Source organism: Bos mutus, chromosome 10 (genome assembly GCF_027580195.1).
Source record: "Bos mutus isolate GX-2022 chromosome 10, NWIPB_WYAK_1.1, whole genome shotgun sequence".
Lineage (NCBI taxonomy): Eukaryota > Metazoa > Chordata > Mammalia > Artiodactyla > Bovidae > Bos > Bos mutus.
In genome coordinates this window covers 50,009,424-50,027,730 of record NC_091626.1, presented here as the reverse complement: position 1 = coordinate 50,027,730, position 18,307 = coordinate 50,009,424, and the positions used below count along the sequence as shown (strand labels likewise).

Sequence of the window (18,307 nt, the reverse complement as noted above, 5' to 3'; positions counted from 1 at the left end):
ACCATCTGCAGTAATTTTGGAGTCCCCCAAAAATAAAGTCTGACACTGTTCCCCTGTCTGTTTCCCATGAAGTGATGGGACCAGATGCCATGATCTTCATTTTCTGAATGTTGAGCTTTAAGCCAACTTTTTCATTCTCCTCTTTCATTTTCATCAAGAGGCTTTTTAGTTCCTCTTCACTTTCTGCCATCAGGGTGGTGTCATCTGCATATCTGAGGTTATTGATATTTCTCCCGGCAATCTTGATTCCAGCTTGTGCTTCTTCCAGCCCAGCGTTTCTCATGATGTACTCTGCATATAAGTTAAATAAGCAGGGTGACAATATACAGCCTTGACGTACTCCTTTTCCTATTTGGAACCAGTCTGTTGTTCCATGTCCAATTCTAACTGTTGCTTCCTGACATGCATATAGGTTTCTCAAGAGGCAGGTCAGGTGGTCTGGTATTCCCATCTCTTTCAGAATTTTTCAAATTATTCCAGTTTTTGCCTTCTTAAAGTGGACATGAAAAAACAAGAACTTATGTAAGGATAATGAACTTAAATGGAAAATTTAAAGATTGGAGAGATTTTTTTTTTTAAATAAAGACTTACTCTTTAACAACTAAATTCAAATATTGGAAGCATTACCATATAGACTTACTTTGTACAAGTCTAAAAGACAAAACGACCCAAGTTATTCAGAGGTATAATTTGACACCATATAACTGTAGGCATTTTAATGATTAGAGCTGTTGAATGATAAGAGTTGCTCTTGTGAGAAAGAGAGAACTCCCTGTCCTTGGAGTGTTCAAACAGAGGATGGTTGTCTTGCTATGAGGAATATTGTAGTAAAATGGAAAATCACAGGAGATGACCACTAGGGTTGCTTCAGCTTTGAGATGCTCAGCTTCAGGGTAATTTTGCAGCTCCACCTCCGTGCTGTGAGAGGCTCAGGGCTTCCTCAGGCTTCACGCGGCTGCCTTATTCCAGGTGCAGAGGTGACTGGGCAGCAACATCTCTCAGCAGCTTTTAATCATCATGGTAATGAATCAGAGCAGGTGTCCTCCAAGGTTATTTTTAGCTGTAGCTTCCATGGTAACAGTAATATTCACTGCTAAACATCGTAGAGTGAGATGAGATTACCAGTTTTTCAAAAGGATGAAACTCAGGAATAGCCAAATGGAAGAGTTGTATAGGGCAAGGAACAGGGAAAGAGTGTGAAGCTTCCATGCTCTCTGAGCACACCTCTGTCTCCAAATCTCCACGCATTCACCAAACCATAAGCTCTTATAATCTCATTTTTAATATCTACTAATTGAGTAGACATAAATTGGGTGTATCATTTTAAAAAATATTAACACTGTGATTCCATAGCACTTTATTTAATTATTTATGGCTGCCCTGGGTCTTGATCGCTGCTCGAGGATTTTCTCTAGCGGCAACGAGTGGGCGGCTGCTCTCTAGTTGCAGTGCATGGGCTTTTCATTGAGGTGGCTTCTCTTGCTGTGGAGTGCAGGCTTCAGTATTTGTGGCTCATGGGGCTCTAGAGCAAGAACTAGGTAGCTGTGGTGTGCAGGCTTAGTTGCTCTGAGGCATGTGGAAATCTTTCTTGACTAGGAATGGAACCCACATCCCCTGTATTGGCAGGCAGATTTTCCTTGGACCATCAGGGAAGGCCCAAGTATATAATTTTTTTAAGGATTTATTTTCTTGGTAGGTTTCTAGGAGGGAATTTGTTGAGTCAAAGAATATGAATATTTTATATTGCCAAATTTCTTTGCATCAGACAACCTGAAAACTACACTGTCTGGACATGAAATACAAATTAATTTAGGCTAAAATTTCTGATGTAAATGAAAAGCAAATAATGGCATATTTTCCATAAATGATACGATTGTGTATGTAAAAAAACAATGGATTCTGCTTTTGAAAAACAGAATAAGCGATGTTAGCAAGGTGGTTTCAGAAGGCAAGGTCAATAGTTTAAATGCTATTGTATTTCTACATACTTGTAACAGCTAGATAATGATTTTTAGAGGGCCAAACTTTACATATCCTTTATTCAACTCACTTAAGTCATCCAAATATTATTCCTAACTTTTGAGACAGTCTTTTAAACACTGAGACTTCTTTTACATCCGAAGATTATTTTAGAGAAAGAAAAGCCATCATGCTTAAAGCTGGTGGTGAGCTCAGCTACACGTAGATTTTGTGATATAGAGGTGACCTTTCGAGTACCAAGTCTGGTGTCTTTAATCCTTTCTCACAGTATGAAGTGATGGGGTACTTTTACCCAAGCCAGTACTGAATGTGTGTGTGTTCCTCGCCAGATGCTGGTGCAATTTTAGTTATAACGGTTCTGCAAAAGGCTTTCTTCAGAGTAACTAGAAATGAGCGATTAAAGGTCTTTTCTGGTTGTTGTAAATGAACTGCTGCTGCTACTGCTGCTAAGTCGTTTCAGTCGTGTCCCCATAGACAGCAGCCCACCAGGCTCCCCCATCCCTGGGATTCTCCAGGCAAGAACACTCGAGTGGGTTGCCATTTCCTTCTCCAATGCATGAAAGTGAAAAGTCAAAGTGAAGTCGCTTAGTCGTGTCTGACTCTTAGCAACCCCATAGACGGCAGCTTAACAGGCTCCTCTGCCCATGGGATTTTCCAGGCAAGAGTACTGGAGTGGGTTGCATTCTAAATAGTAAGATCCATATCTGGTTGTTGGCTCAAGATACAGCTCTATTCTCTCAGCAGGATTTGTTTGGTTTTATTTATTTATTTATGGTATAAATAACTGACATAAAACACTATATTAGTTTCAGGTGTACACTACAATGATTCAATATTTGCATACATGGCAAAATGATTGCCGTGATAAGACTGGTTAGCACTCATCTCCGCACATAATTACAGACTTTTTTTCTTGTAAAGAGGACTTTTAAGATTTACTACCTTAGCAACTTTCAAACTGGCAATACAGTGTTATTAATTATGGTCACCAAGCTGTACATTAGATCCCCATTTGTTATTTATTTTACAACTGGAAATTTGTTCTTTTTGAATCCCTTTACCTGTTTTACCCACCCCACTCCCTGCTCCTGGCAATTACCAATCTGTTCTCTGTATCTATGAGCTTGGTTGAGGTTGTGATTGTTTTAAGACTCCACATATAACTGAGATCATACCATATTTGTATTTTTCTGACTCATTTCCCTTAGCATAATGCCCTCAAGGTCCATCTATGTTATCACAAGTGACAAATTTAATTCTTTTTTATGGCTGAATAATATTCAATTTGTGTGTGTATATATATACATCTTCTTTATCCATTCATTTGTTGATAGACACTTAGGTTGTTTCCATATCTTAGCTATTGTAAATAATGCTGCAATGAATATGGGGATGCATATATTTTTCCAAGTTAGTGTCTCTGTTTTCCTCAGGTAAATACTTAGAAATGAAATGCTGGACCATATGGTAGTTCTATTTTTAATTTTTAAAGGAACCTCCATACTGCTTTCCATAGTGGCTGCACCAATTTGCATTTCTACCAACAGTGCACAAGGGTTTCCTTGACTCCACATCCTCTCCAACACTTGCTTTTTAATAATAGCCATTCTAACAGGTGTAAGATGATGTCTCATTTCAGTTTTGATTTAAATTTCCCTGATGACTGGTAATGCTGAGCAGTTTTTCATGTACCTGCTGGTCATTTGTTTGCCTTTGTTGGAAAAATGTCTATTCAGATCCTCTGCCCATTTTTCAATTAGATTATTATTATTTTTTGTCATTGAGTTGTATGAGTTCTTCATATATTTTGGATATTAACATCTTATCAGACATATGATTTGCAAATATTTTCTTCTATTCAGTAAGTTGCCTTTTCATTTTATTGATGGTTCCTTTTGCTGTGCAGAAGCTTTCTAGTTTGATGTAGTCCCATTTATTCATTTTTGCTTTTGTTGTCTTTACTTTTTATGTCAAATTCAAAAGATTATCACCAAGACCATTCTTCTACTAGGAGTTTTATAGTTTCAGGTCTTAACATTCAAGTCTCTAATCCTTTTTGAGTTAATTTTTGTATTTGGCATAAGACTGTGGCTCAGTTTCATTCTTTCGCATGTTGCTGTCCAGTTTTCCCAGCACCATTTATGAAACAGAGTTTTCTTTCCCCATTGTAAATTATTGGCTGAGGTGTCAAAATTAATTGACCAAATTTATGTCAGTTGTTTTTGTTGTTATTCCAGAAAGGAATGTAATATGCTAACAGGTTATATTAATAAAAATATATGTGATTTTCCTCTATTAAAATTTTTTGCAATTTTTTAATGAGAAAAATTAACATTACAAGCTTTTAAAAAGAAGCTATTTGTTAACGCAATCCTCAGAATAAACTTCTAGAAATACCATACCACAGTACTGACCTAGCAAGTTTTTGCTGAAACAGTCCTACTTCTTTCCACTCATGTGACACTGGACACTTCATAGAATTAGGTTTACATGGAAAGTACTCCTGAAATAACAGAAGGTACTTATTTCAGCCCAGATAATCTACCCAACATTTAGGAAATACTGCCACCCAGTGGACGGTAGGAATATAGTTCCTGTTTCCAGCAATTTCGTTCCTGTTGCAGTCACTTCAGTCGTGTCCGACTCTCTGCGACCTCATGGACCACGGCCCGCCAGGCTCCTCTGTCCATGGGATCTTCCAGGCAAGAATACTGGAGTGGGTTGCCATTTCTTTCTCCAGTGATAAAGTATGAAGTGAGTGAAGTGAAGTCGCTCAGTCGTGTCCGACTGTTTGCGACCCCATGGACTGTAGTCTACCATGCTCCTCCGTCCATAGGATTTTCCAGGCAAGAGTACTGGAGTGGGTTGCCATTGCCTTCTCCTCCTGTCGCTTTAATTCTGTATAAAAGTCAAAAGACCAAAGGCTGTGCGTGTATGTCTGTGGAAACTTCAGAGGCTTGGGTTGAACCAGGAGGGTTAACTCAAATAGCTGCTCATGTATTTGTGAGCCAAGGAGGAAAGATGAAATCCCAACTAGAAGGGAAGCTGAAGTGGGAATCTTCAGGGGTTCCAGGGACTGAATTGTACACTGAGTATACTGAGGAATGCACGTAGTAGGCTGAATAATGCATCTTGCTTCCAATTTTAGAATCTATCCTAGGGAAATAATCATGGCTGTGCAAAGATTTAATGTTGGTGTTTATAATTTTTTTATAACAAGAAACATAATGAATAGTCCTATAATTGAGGATTAATTGAATAAATAACAATACACCTCTGTAATTAAAGTGACCATTAAAATGATATTAAAAATGTGCAGAGACAAGATACTGAAAATCTATTTTTAGTGAAAAATGCAGATCACAAAGTAGCATATATCACACACAGGTAACAGACCACAAATATATCAACATTTTGATAATGACAATAATAATTAACATATATTCAGTGATTACTATGTGACAGGTAGATTAAAATGACTACTTTGGACCCACCTACTTTTTCCTTCTCTAACTTAATCCTTCTAATGCTTCTCTCTAATTCCATTCCTAGCCTTGCTGGGGCCCTCGAACTCTTTAGTAGCCTGATCAAGTGTATGGACTCCAGAATAATGTTTTTAAATACATAAAACACATTGTATTAAATAGGAAGCAAGTTACTTTGAAATACAATTATTAAAATATCTAAAAATTATGATATAGTAACATGTATATATATATGTATAGTATATATTTTATGTTAAATAATACATATATGTTATATATGTTTCTTTATCAACATATTAAATAAGATGTAGTAGAAGGTATGGGCTTCCCTGGTGGCTCGGTGGTAAAGAATCTGCCTGTATGGCAGGAGGTGCAGGAGACATGGTTCGGTCCCTGGGTCGGGAAGATCCCCTGGAGGAGGGCATGGCAACCCACTCCAGTATTCTTGCCTGGAGAGTCCCATGGACTGAGGAGCCTGGTGGGCTATATAGTCCATTGGGTCACAAAGAGTCAGACATGACTAAGTGACTGAGCACACACACACGTTACTAGAAGGTATAGTAATAATTTTCTAAGTGGAAATATTAATGTGATATTTCAAGATAATTACAACTATGACTTGATATGGAAGTATTTGTGATTTCTGTTGGTGACAGTCATTGTGTTTTGTTGGCTGTTTTCATAACTGGAGGAAATGTTAAACTGCAGCTACAAACTAGCATTAATACCGTTGGGATGTATGGTAAGAACCTGGCCCTCCAGTCTATTATCTAGCCAGTTTCAGATCATGTCAGTCCACTTTCAAACCCCCAAGTAGCTTCCCATCTCATTTAAAATCTTTACCCCAAGAAAATCTGGCTTCATAGTTTCCTTCCTGATAGCATTTTATACCAGTCCCCTTCTCCTTCCCTGCCTTCCAGCCTTGTGTGCAATTCTTTTAAAAAATTCTTTATTGAATTTGTTGCGATATTGCTTCTGTTTTATGTTTTTTGGGGGGATGCCCTGAGGCATGTGGGATTGTAGCTCCCCAACCAGGGATCCAACCAACCTGAACCCCCTGCATTGGAAGGCAAAGTCTTAACTAATCACTGGATTGCCAGGGAAGTCTCCTGTGCAGTTCTTTGATTACAGTCAACTACAGTCCTAGCCTGGTTCCAAATAGGGAAAGGAGTGTGTCAAGGCTGTATATTGTCACCCTGCTTACTTATATGCAGAGTACATCCTGAGAAATGCTGGGCTAAATGAAGCACAAACTGGAATCAAGATTGCTGGGAGAAATATCAATAACCTCAGATACGCAGATGACACCACCATTATGGCAGAAAGCAAAGAAGTAAAGAGCCTCTTCATGAAAGTGAAAGAGGAGAGTGAAAAAGTTGGCTTAAAACTCAACATTCAGAAACTAAGATTATGGCTTCTGGTCTCATCACTTCATGGCAAAAAGATGGGAAACAGTGACAGACTTTATTTTTGAGGGCTCCAAAATCACTGCAGATGGTGACTGCAACCATGAAATTAAAAGACGCTTGCTCCTTGGAAGAAAAGCTATGACCAACCTAGACAGCATATTAAAAAGCAGAGACATTACTTTGCCAACGAAGGTCTGTCTAGTCAAAGCTATGGTTTTTCCAGTGGTCATGTATGGATGTGAGAGTTGGACTGTGAAGAAAGCTGAGCGCTGAAGAATTGATGCTTTTGAACTGTGGTGTTGGAGAAGACTCTTGAGAGTCCCTTGGACTGCAAGGAGATCCAACTAGTCCATTCTAAAGGAAATCAGTCCTGAATATTCATTGGAAGGACTGATGTTGAAGCTGAAACTCCAAAACTTTGGCCACCTCATGCAAAGAACTGACTCATTTGAAAAGACCCTGATGCTGGGAAAGATTGAAGGCGGAAGGAGAAGGGGATGACAGAGGATGAGATGGTTGGATGGCATCACCGACTCAATAGGCATGAGTTTGAGTAAACTCTGGGAGTTGGCAATGGACAGGGAGACCTGGCGTGCTGCAGTCATGGGGTCGAAAAGAGTCGGACACGACTGAGTGACTGAACTGAAATGAACGGTCCTAGACTTTGCTTCTGCCATTCTCTCTGCTAAGCATTATTCTCATACATATTGGCAGTGCTTGTTCCCTTAGATCAAGGATTGACATTTTCCGTAAAAGGTCAGAGAATCACTATTTTATACTTTGTGGTCCATATCACCTCTGTTGCAACTACTCAGCTCTGCTGTGATGGTGCAAAAGCAATCATAGACAATACATAAATGCATGGCTCCAATATATCTTTGTTTTTGGACACAAATTTGAATTGCTTATGAATTTCACATATGCAATATTTTTCCAAGAAATTTTAAATCATTTACAAATGTAAAAACCAGACGGTTCTTTACCACTAGCACCACCTGGGAAGACCCTTAGCTCTTTGAGCTGTACAAAAACAGGCAGCTAGCTCGTCAAATTTGACTCACAGATTGCTGACTGCTTCCTTATTTATATCTACCAGACCTCTGTTCATATGTGCTTCTTTGGAGAGCTCTTCTATGGCCACTTCATTCCATATAGCCTTCCCCTTCTCTATTCCTTTGCTTTGCTTTATTTTTATTCATTGAACTCCTCCAGACCCAATATATATTTTTATTTGCTTATTTCCTATCTTCCTTCTAGCATATAAGCACCGTGAGGCAGGACCCTGGTCAGTTCTTTTTTTCAGAACCTCTGTCAGTATGACAGAACCTGAAACAAAATAAATGCTCAATACTTCCTGAATGAATATTTTAGTGCTGGTTTGATATTGTGACTTAGGGCTTCACCAATGGTTCAAGCAGTAAACAATTTGCCTGTGTGCAGGAGATGTAGGAGATAGGGGTTTGATCCCTGGGTTGGGAAGATCCCCTGGAAAAGAAAACGGCAACCTACTGCAGTATTCTTGTCTGAAAAATTCCAGGGACAGAGGTGCCGTGGACAGTCAGTCCACAGGGTTGCAAAGAATCAGACACGACTGAGCGCACACACACACAACACACAGTAAGAAATAAATATTTGGTCTTCATTCCTGGTTTTTGGCACAGAGCTCCTGAAACTTGGAATTTCTTAAGTAATAAGAATGACAAAAGTGTCTTTTATTATGTTAATAAAGTGACTTTAGGACTTAGGGTGTTGGTAGCCAGGAGAACCATGTGATTTTAAGGTTGGAACTTTCATCTCCACTTCCCACCCTGACCTGTGGATAGGAGGTAAAGGGGGTGGAAAAGGGGCTGGAGTGTGAATACATGTTCATGGCTAATGATTGACTCAATCATGTTTATGTAATGAAGCCTCCTTAAGTGAAAGTGAAAGTGAAGTCACTCAGTCGTGTCCGACTCTTTGCGGCCCCATGTACTGTAGCCTGTTAGGCTCCTCCATCCATGGGATTTTTCAGGCAAGAGTGCTGGAGTGGATTACCATTTCCTTCTCCAGGGGATCTTCCCTGAACCTGGATCCTCCCGCATTGCAGGCAGATGCTTTACCGTCTGAGCCACCAGGGAAGCCTCCTTAAACCACCCCCCAAAAAGACAGCTTTGAGAGCTTCTGGTTTGACAAACAATGGAGGTTGAGGAGCATGGTGATTCTCTGTGTCCTTTCCCCATACCTGACTGTATATATCTTTCATCTGGCTATTCTTGAGTTTTATCGTTTATGGTAAACTGGTAATCTAGTAAGGAGACTGGTTTCCTAAATCCTGTGAGCCACTCTAGCAGATTAATAGAACCCAAGGAGGGGGTCATGAAAGCCTCTGATTTCTAGCCATTTCCAAAGCACAGGGAACAAACTGGTCTTAAGACTGGTCTCTGAAGAAATGAGGAAGTGCCCTCACGTAGAACTGAGCCCTTCACCTGTGGGGTGTGATGCTCTCTCCAGGTGGATAGTGTCAAATTGAGTTATATTAAAGGATTCTCACTGGTGGAGAAGTGCTGGGTGGTGTGGGAGACCCCCTACACACATAGACACACACACCAGAATTGGGAGCAGAACCCTTAGCTGGTCATCTCTCTATGATATTACTCATTAGAATTAGAATTTCTTGTGGTGGTCAGAGTTAGGAATTATTCTTAGATATAATCTGAATCAATGCAGAGTAAAATAAAATGATGTTTCTATTAACAGTGAATTTTTATGAAGCTGTATTCAAATGGAAATTATGGCAAAATCAGATTTCTCTAAAACTGTACTTGTGATTGATGTTTTTTGGACCTCTATTGAATTCTCTATACTTACAGTGTTGGTTTGGTTTTGTACATTAGTCTGTTTAAATTATTTTGTACTTTGATAGCCCCTGCATCAGCTATCCCGGGCATCTACAAGTCTGACAATGTTTACTATGTTCCTCAGGACCTATCAGAATAATGCAGAAGGGGACTGATTCTACATGGCTCTTTCAGGTGGCTGGAGCGCCGTTAACCCAACCTATGGGAAAATCTTGTAAGTGGTCCTTTAGGTCAGGATTACAGGAAAGTCCTCCACACATGAATTAGGAGTGGAGGGAAGGGGGACTTCAGATAATTCAACCAAAAGTCAATAGCTGAGGTATTCAAAGCATAGGAAGTGTTTGTTGCTGTTATTGTTCAGTCACTAAGTCATGTCTAACTCTTTGTGACCCCATGGGCTGCAGCACACCAGGCTTTCCTGTCCTTCACTGTTTCCTGGAGCTTGCTCAAACTCGTGTCCATTGAGTTGGAGATGCCATCCATCCATCTCATCCTCTGTCACCCCCTTCTCCTCCTGCTTCTCTGGTGACTCAGAATCCCTCGGGTAAAGAATCCGCCTTCAATGCTGGAGACCTGGCTTCAACTCCTGGATTGGGAAGATCCTCTGGAGAAGAGAATCACTACCCAGTCCAGTATTCTTGCTTGAAGAATTCCATGGACAGAGGAGCCTGGTGGGCTATATAGTTCATGGGGTTGCAAAGTGTTGGACACAACTGAGTGACTAACACTTTCAGTTTCAGGAAATGCTTAATATCAATATTAATATGTCTAAAGGGAGGATGTGTCTATCATAAGGGTGTGGAATCAGCTGTGGAGAAACAAAGGTGATCCTTGAGACCAATATCAGCCTCACTTCTCTAGCCTTCTGTCAAGCCTTCTAATAGAATATCTCTGTTCAAAGTTGGATATTTGGATCACTTAACAAACTCTCTTTGTTATATCTGATTCCACATTCATATGGACACATTTTGAAGATTCAGCTACTCATGTGATAAACCCACAGGGAGAGAATAGGCTGCTAAGATTGACCCTACACTGTGGGCTTGTTTTTCTGTGTATAATTTCAATATAGCACTGTTAAAATGACATTTGGTTTTAATCAGTTTCTCAGGGATTTTGTAAGCAGGAAGAGATCGAGTTTCTGAGTGAGCCAGGCTGAAGGTCAGAATCTCAACAATGGTGAATATACCAAGGGACTTGCCGTTTTGCAGAGGCCAGTTTGGGACATTGATAAGCATGTGTATTTTGGCATGATAATCCAGTAAGGGTTTTGTCAAATTTCCCTCTGAAACAAAATAAGTTATTTATGGCATTAGTTATACTATTGAAAAATGAACATTAAATAAATTTGACATGATTTGTTCTTAGTGAGTGCCTGCTGGCTCTTGATAAATATATTCCTTTAAATAATTGCCACAAGATGTTTTGATATCTATTAAACACTTTTCCAGGTTTACTGGTTTGAAGTTTTTGGTGTCTCTACTATCCTCTTTATTTTATTTATTTATTTGGCTGTGTCAGGTCTTGGTTGTGGCACTCAGGACCTTTAGTTGTGGTGAAATCTTAGTTGCATCATGTGGAATCTAGTCCCCTGGAAAAGGATCACACCTGGGACCCCTGGACTGGGAACATGGAGTCTTAACCACTAGACCAGCAAGGAAGTCCCTGAAGACTAGCCTTTGAAACACCATGCTCTGTCCTTGGATAAGAAGGTGGTGAGGGGTGAGAGGTGGAGGTAGAAGGATATAACTGCACCGTTTCTCTGTTTAAAATGTCTGTGTGTTTATATCATGAAAAAAAGACATCAAAAAGTTCTAACTAGTTTATAGTAGCGACTAACGTGTTCTAAATCCTAAACACTTGTATTATTATATTTCATCCTTAAATCATATTTTTAGAGGTGTGGTTTTACTTTTATTATTCAGATGAAAACACTGAAGATCAGAGAAGCAACCTGCCTAAAGCTAGCAGTGGCACCAACTGAGCTCAAGTCCGTCTGATTCTAAAGCCTGTGTTTCTGATTGATTGATTTTTTTTAAAATTTATTTAATTTTGGCTGTGCTGGGTCTTCGTTGCTGTAAGGTCTTTCCTCTAGTTGCGGTGAGTGGGGGCTACTCTTTGTTGCAGTGCAAGGGCTCTCATTGCTGTGGCTTCTCTTATTGCAGAGCACAGGCTCAATAGCTGTGGCGCACAGCTTTCATTGCTCCCAGGCATGTAGGATCTTCCCAGTTCAAGGGTCGAACTCGTGTCTCCTGCATTGGCTGGCACTCTCTTTACCACTGAGCCACCAGGGAAACCCTTGATTGATTTTTAATTGATGTATAGTTGAGCTACAATAAAGCCTGTGTTCTTACCTCCACATTATATCAATCAAACAAGTCCTGGCCTATTCTTAAGATCATTTATTCCTCAGTGAGTACATCTTGAATCAGAGAAAAATAGAGCTGAGTGACATTTCCATTTCTGGTATTTATAACAAATCTGAAATGTGAAACAAAATTATATTCTGTTACTTATTTGTTTAAGATGGTAACTCATCCTTAAGTTTTTTAAACCCCATTCATTAGTATCTGGATGTTAGCCTGAGCCAGAGGAACCAGCAGGAAATTCTCCATTTACAAATCTGGAGAGAAAAAAAAAACCAGGGAGTTTCTGTGCTACAGCAAAAATGTTTATTAAGTATTTAGTATCAGGCATAGATATAATAGAGGCCTTCCCTGTTGGCTCAGTGGTAAAGAATCTGCTTGCAATGCAGGAGACACATGCAGAAGACATGGGTTCAATCCATGGGTCAGGAAGATCCCCTGAAGGAGGACATGGAAAACCAGTCTAGTATTCTTGTTTGAAAAATCCCATGGACTGAGGAGCCTGGCAGGCTACAGTCCATAGTGTCACAAAAAGTCAGACAGAACTGAAGTGACTGAGCATGCACACATGCATAGACATAATAATATAGTTTACAGTGTCCCTAGACCCTGACTAAACCCAGTGAGGGCAGAGACTGTGCATAATCCAGCTGCTTCACAGAGGTCCTGGGCCAAGCAAGGAGCTCAATAAAGTCTGTGAAATGAATGAATGAATAAACAAAAGGCACTTAGAAATCACAACAGATAAATACAAATTGACAGGAGACTTCTTTACCCAACTGTAGCAAACTAGAATCAAGGGATATCTCTTAATGTTTATTAGGTTAATATAGGCAAAATAAAGGACACAACGCTAGGTAAAATGAAAACAAAACAATACAGAATTAAAACAACAACAACACAGAATTGAGAACAAAACAACTCCAACCCCAAAGCCAAAAACAGTCCCTGGCCCTCCAGCAGCACTGAAGCCAGTAGGGGGTTCAGTTCAGTTCAGTCGCTGTGTCTGACTCTTTGCGACCCCATGGACTGCCGCATGTCAGGCTTCCCTGTCCGTCACCAACTCCCGGAGTTTACTCAAACTCATGTCCATCAAGTTGGTGATGCCATCCAACCATCTCATCCTCTGTCATCCCTTCTCCTCCTACCTTCAATCTTTCCCAGCATCAGGGTCTTTACAAATGAGTCAGTTCTTCACATCAGGTGGCCAAAGTATTGGAGTTTCAGCTTCAGTATATCAGTCCTTCCAATGAATATTCAGGACTGATTTCCTTTAGGATGGACTGGTTGGATCTCCTTGCAGTCTAAGGGACTCTCAAGAGTCTTCTCTAACACCACAGTTCAAAATCATCAATTCTTCGGTCGCTCAGATTTCCTTATTGTCCAACTGTCACATCCATACATGACTATTAGAAAAACCATAGCTTTGACTAGACGGAAGTTCACGGTTCACATACTGTTGAAGCCCGGCTTGGAGAATTTTGAGCATTACTTTGCTAGCGGGTGACATGAGTTCAGTTGTGCAGTAGTTTGAACATTATTTGGCATTGTCTTTCTTTGGGATTGGAATGTAAACTGACCTTTTCCAGTCCTGTGGCCACTGCCGAGTTTTCCAAATTTGCTGGCATGTTGAGTGTAGCACTTTCACAGCATCATCTTTTAGGATTTGAAATAGCTCCACTGGAATTCCATCACCTCCATTAGCTTTGTTCCTAGTGATGCTTCCTAAGGCCCACTTGACTTCGCATTCCAGGATGTCTGGCTCTAGGTGAGTGATCACACCATTGTGGTTATCTGGGTCATGAAGATCTTTTTTGTACAGTTCTTCTGTGACCTGTAGGGGGAGTGACCTTATTTAAGAAAACTGGAGTGATGCATTCCTATCACATGCTTTATTAAGGGCTTGCCTTGTGGCTCAGCTGGTAAAGAATCTGCGTGCAATGCGGGAGACCAGGGTTCAGTCCCTGGGTTGGGAAGATCCCCTGGAGAAGAGAAAGGCTACCCACTCCAGTGCCTGGAGAATTCTATGGACTGTATAGTCCATGGAGTGGCAAAGAGTCAGACACTAGTGAGCCACTTTCACTTTATCATTATAAAAGATACTTAGTGTTTTCCTGAAAGGACTCAGTGATATTGATACCTTTCCTGATGATTTAGTTAGGAAACAGGAACCAGATTATAATTCTATTATAAATTTGTATTGAATTCTTCAAACATACAAGGCAAAAAGAGAGATACCATTTTTTGAGCACTTGGTTTGTAGTAAGTGTTCAATAATGGTCTTTTGATACTTTCACCAGTATTGTCCCTAGGCTTTATAGTGTCTCAGTGATACAGATGTCTTTGTTAGGCGAAATGTAATAACTTTTTGTTATTATTAAATTTGACTTGAAACACTTAAACACTTACATAGCACTTATTCTATGCTAGGCCGTATCGTACGACTCTTTGCTACCCCATGGACTATAGCCCACTAGGCTCCTCTGTTCATGGGATTTCTAGGCAAGAATACTGTAGTGGGTTGCCATTTCCTTTTCTGGGGGATCTTCCCTGCCCAGGGATTAAACCCAAATCTCTTCCATTTCCTGCATGAGCAGCTGGATTCTTTACCACTGTGTCACCTGGGAAGCCCCCCAATAATAATGATTTTTTTTGTTATTATTATCAAATTTGACCAGAAACATTTCAACACTTATATAGCAGTTACTCTATTCTAGGCAGTATCCTAAGTATTTTATATTTAAAAATAAACACACATTAAAAAAAATTGAATTCCTAGGTATTAATTTACTTAATTCTTACAAAAACCCATGAGACAGGCACTACTATCACCTCCATTAAACAGATTAGAAAAGACAGGGTGTGGCATGGTTAATGTGCTCAAGGTCACATAATTAGCAAGTGGTAGATCTAGGATTGGAGAAGGCAACGGCACCCGACTCCAGTACTCTTGCCTGGAAAATCCCATGGGAGTGGAGCCTGGTAGGCTGCAGTCCACGGGGTCGAGAAGAGTTAGACACGACTGAGTGGCTTCACTTTCACTTTTCACTTTCATGCATTGGAGAAGGAAATGGCAACCTACTCCAGTGTCCTTGCCTGGAGAATCCCATGGACGGGGGAGCCTGGTGGGGCTATGGGGTCACACAGAGTCGGACACGACTGAAGCGACTTAGCAGCAGCAGCAGATCTAGGATTTGAACCTAGCATATTTCCCTAGCTTCATGTGATGCTGCCTGCTACTTGGGATTTTGTTCATTAGAAACACCAGGGGAAAACTGCACCTCCTACTCAATCAGAATTTCTAGCAGTAGTGTCCATGATCTTGGATCTTAACCAACTTTCCAGGTGATGCTTCTACAATTAGCTCAGTGTGAGTCCGTGGTTTCGTTGACAGTTTTGTTCTTTCCTTTGTTCTGTAATATAACGGTATTCTTAGAGTTGATGGCACTTTAGAGTAGATGAAATACAAAAGATGTTTCTTTCATCTCTCAGAACTATCCTTTTTCACCTGATCAGTGAATGAGATATGTATATACGTTCTTAGCAGACTCAGATTCTTATATAGAAAAAAACCAGAACATGAATTACAAGGTGAAAAGAAATGTTGTGAACCCAGAAGACTAGATGGTAGTCCAGAATAAACCCTCACCTTCATCCCTTTCTGTCATATTATTCCAATTTTGTTGAAATTTTTGAAATATGGGTGGGATGGAGAAAATTGAAGGCAGAAATAACAACTGATTGAGCTGAAAGGTGTAGATAACTTATTATAAGGCTGGTGTGATTATCCCTGGGTGTTCATTTCACCATACTGACTCCTTTTAGGGTTCAGGCAGGATCCTATCACATTCATATCATCAAGTTCTATGTAGTGAGATACTCTCAAACTAATATTACCTTGCTCACTTAGGCACAATTAATTCATAAACCCCTGCCAACATATTGATCAGGATCTAAAACTATTGAAAAATAAAACAAAAATAAGAAAAGTGTTCTAAAGCTAGCAAATGATCAATTACAACACAAACTCACTCAAAAATTAAAACAAAAAGTCAAAATCTGTTAGAAGCTAGTAACGCAGAGAAAAACATCTTATTGAAAGAGCAAAGTGTAGAAAAGCTGAATCCAGGTGTGATTTTGTAGCTTGAAAATGTCAAAAGGGGAATTCCCTGGTGGTCCAGTGGGTAGAAGGGACTTTCCTGGTGGGTCAGTGGTAAAGAACCTTCCTGCCAATGCAGGAAGATTCCCTGGAAAAGGAGATGGCAATCCACTGCAGTATTCTTGCTTGGAAAATCCCATAGACAGAAGAGCTTCGTAGATTATAGTCCATGGGATTGCAAGAGAGTTGAACATGACTTAGTGACTAAACAACAGCAATAACAACAATCAGTGGTTAGGACTCTGCGCTTTCACTGCAGGGAGCCCAGGTTTGATCCCTGGTTGGGGAACTAAGATCCTGTAAGCCAAGTGGCATGGTGCAAAAAAAGAGAAAAAAGAAAAATTTTCCCATTGGAATGATTAGCAACAAGCCAATGGCCAAAGCTCTGATAATTTTTAGTTTTATAAAAGTAATGTGATTTTGTTCTACAACTGAAAGAATTTTAGGGAATTATGGCTTTCTTAATTTAGACTTCTCCCTACAACTGTCCAGGTATTTAAAATTAAAAGCAATCTAATGTCTGCTATGAAAAAATATTTAGTAAAGTTACAATCTGAATAGTGTCTGTCTAAAATAAAATTGTATGGCCTGCTAGCTTTGGACTTGGTACTCCTCGTGTCTTCAGCTCAAATCAGTGAGAAAGTCACCCAGCCAACTGGAAATAAAGGAGTACAGGAGTGTAGAAGTACACTCACACATCCGTGCTGGAGAGATGGGAGGAAACCTCTAGGTAAGAGGCAGTACAGGGGGAAAAGGAGCCAACTCAAGTAAAGAAAGGCTAATTGAGCAGAACCTCAGTTTAGGAGCCTACAGAGATAATCATGGAGCCGCTCTTCAGTCTCTACGAGGTGCTTGGCCGTCTTTGAGAATGCTATGGATTTGTTGCTTCTTTTTTCTGTATGCTCTTCACACTTCTTTGTCTAATGCATATTCCATGACTCTGACAAGTTAGGACTGATCACATAAAACAGAAGGGCAGTCAGTTCAGTTCAGTCGCTCAGTCGTGTCTGACTCTTTGCGACCACATGGACTGCAGCATGCTAGGCCTTCCTGTCCATCACCAACTCCTGGAGTTTACTCAGACTCATATCCATTGAGTCGGTGATTCCATCCAACCATCTCATGCTCTGTCCTCCCCTTCTCCTCCTACCTTCAGTCTTTCCCACCATCAGGGTCTTTTCATTTTTTTTTCTTGTTTTTAACGCACACTTCTCCAACAGATTTATTTCTTTAAAGGAATGGATTTTGAAGAGAAAAAACATGGGGCAGAGAGGTATGGAATAGAAAATAAATACAAATGTAAGCTGTTTTACTAATTGCTTTATAACCACAAACTAGTACAGAGAATGTCCTGTACAAAACACAATAAAGGTTCAAAGATGGAGGTGTTCCCTTAGGCAAGGTGAAGACTTCAGTCTCTGGTATTTGGAATTTAGGCTGCAGTCCTTGTTTTTGGATGGATCACTGGGTGTATGGCACAGTCCATGCTTTTAACCAGATTTGAACAGGAGAATGGCTACTTGGCCCAGGTAGAAGTAGATGAAGTGTTTGGTTTCATGTGTCACATAACTACCGAAGTTCCTCCCCACGATTCAGTGACAGGTGGGGTTGTACTTCTTGTCAAATTCCTTCTTGATATGGGCCGCAATGTCCTTCTCTATATTATACTTTTCCAATGCCTGAGTAGCACACTCCACCGAGTCCTGTGGCATGTCCTCTGACATATCGGCATTCTTGATAACGGCCTTTCGGTCACACATGGTTACCAAGGAGCAGGGGCTGGCTGACTGCAACGGTCTCCTGGGGGAGGGGCTGGCGAAGCTCACCACTGAAGCCCTGGCGCATCTCATTTCTTTGCATCAGGTGGCCAAAGTATTGGAGTTTCAGCTTCAGCATCAGTCCTTCCAATGAATATTCAGGACTGATTTCCTTTAGGATGGACTGGTTGGATCTCCTTGCAGTTCAAGGGACTCTCAAGAGTCTTATCCAACACCACAGTTCAAAAGCATCAGTTCTTCGGCACTCAGCTTTATTGTCCAACTCTCACATCCATACATGACTCCTGGAAAAA

At 40.3% G+C, this 18,307-nt stretch overlaps 1 pseudogene; it reads right to left on the bottom strand.

The window, feature by feature from the left end:
• Positions 1-17,461: 17,461 nt before the first annotated feature.
• LOC102276576 (dynein light chain 1, cytoplasmic-like) lies at positions 17,462-18,021 on the bottom strand (annotated as a pseudogene).
• Positions 18,022-18,307: the final 286 nt, after the last annotated feature.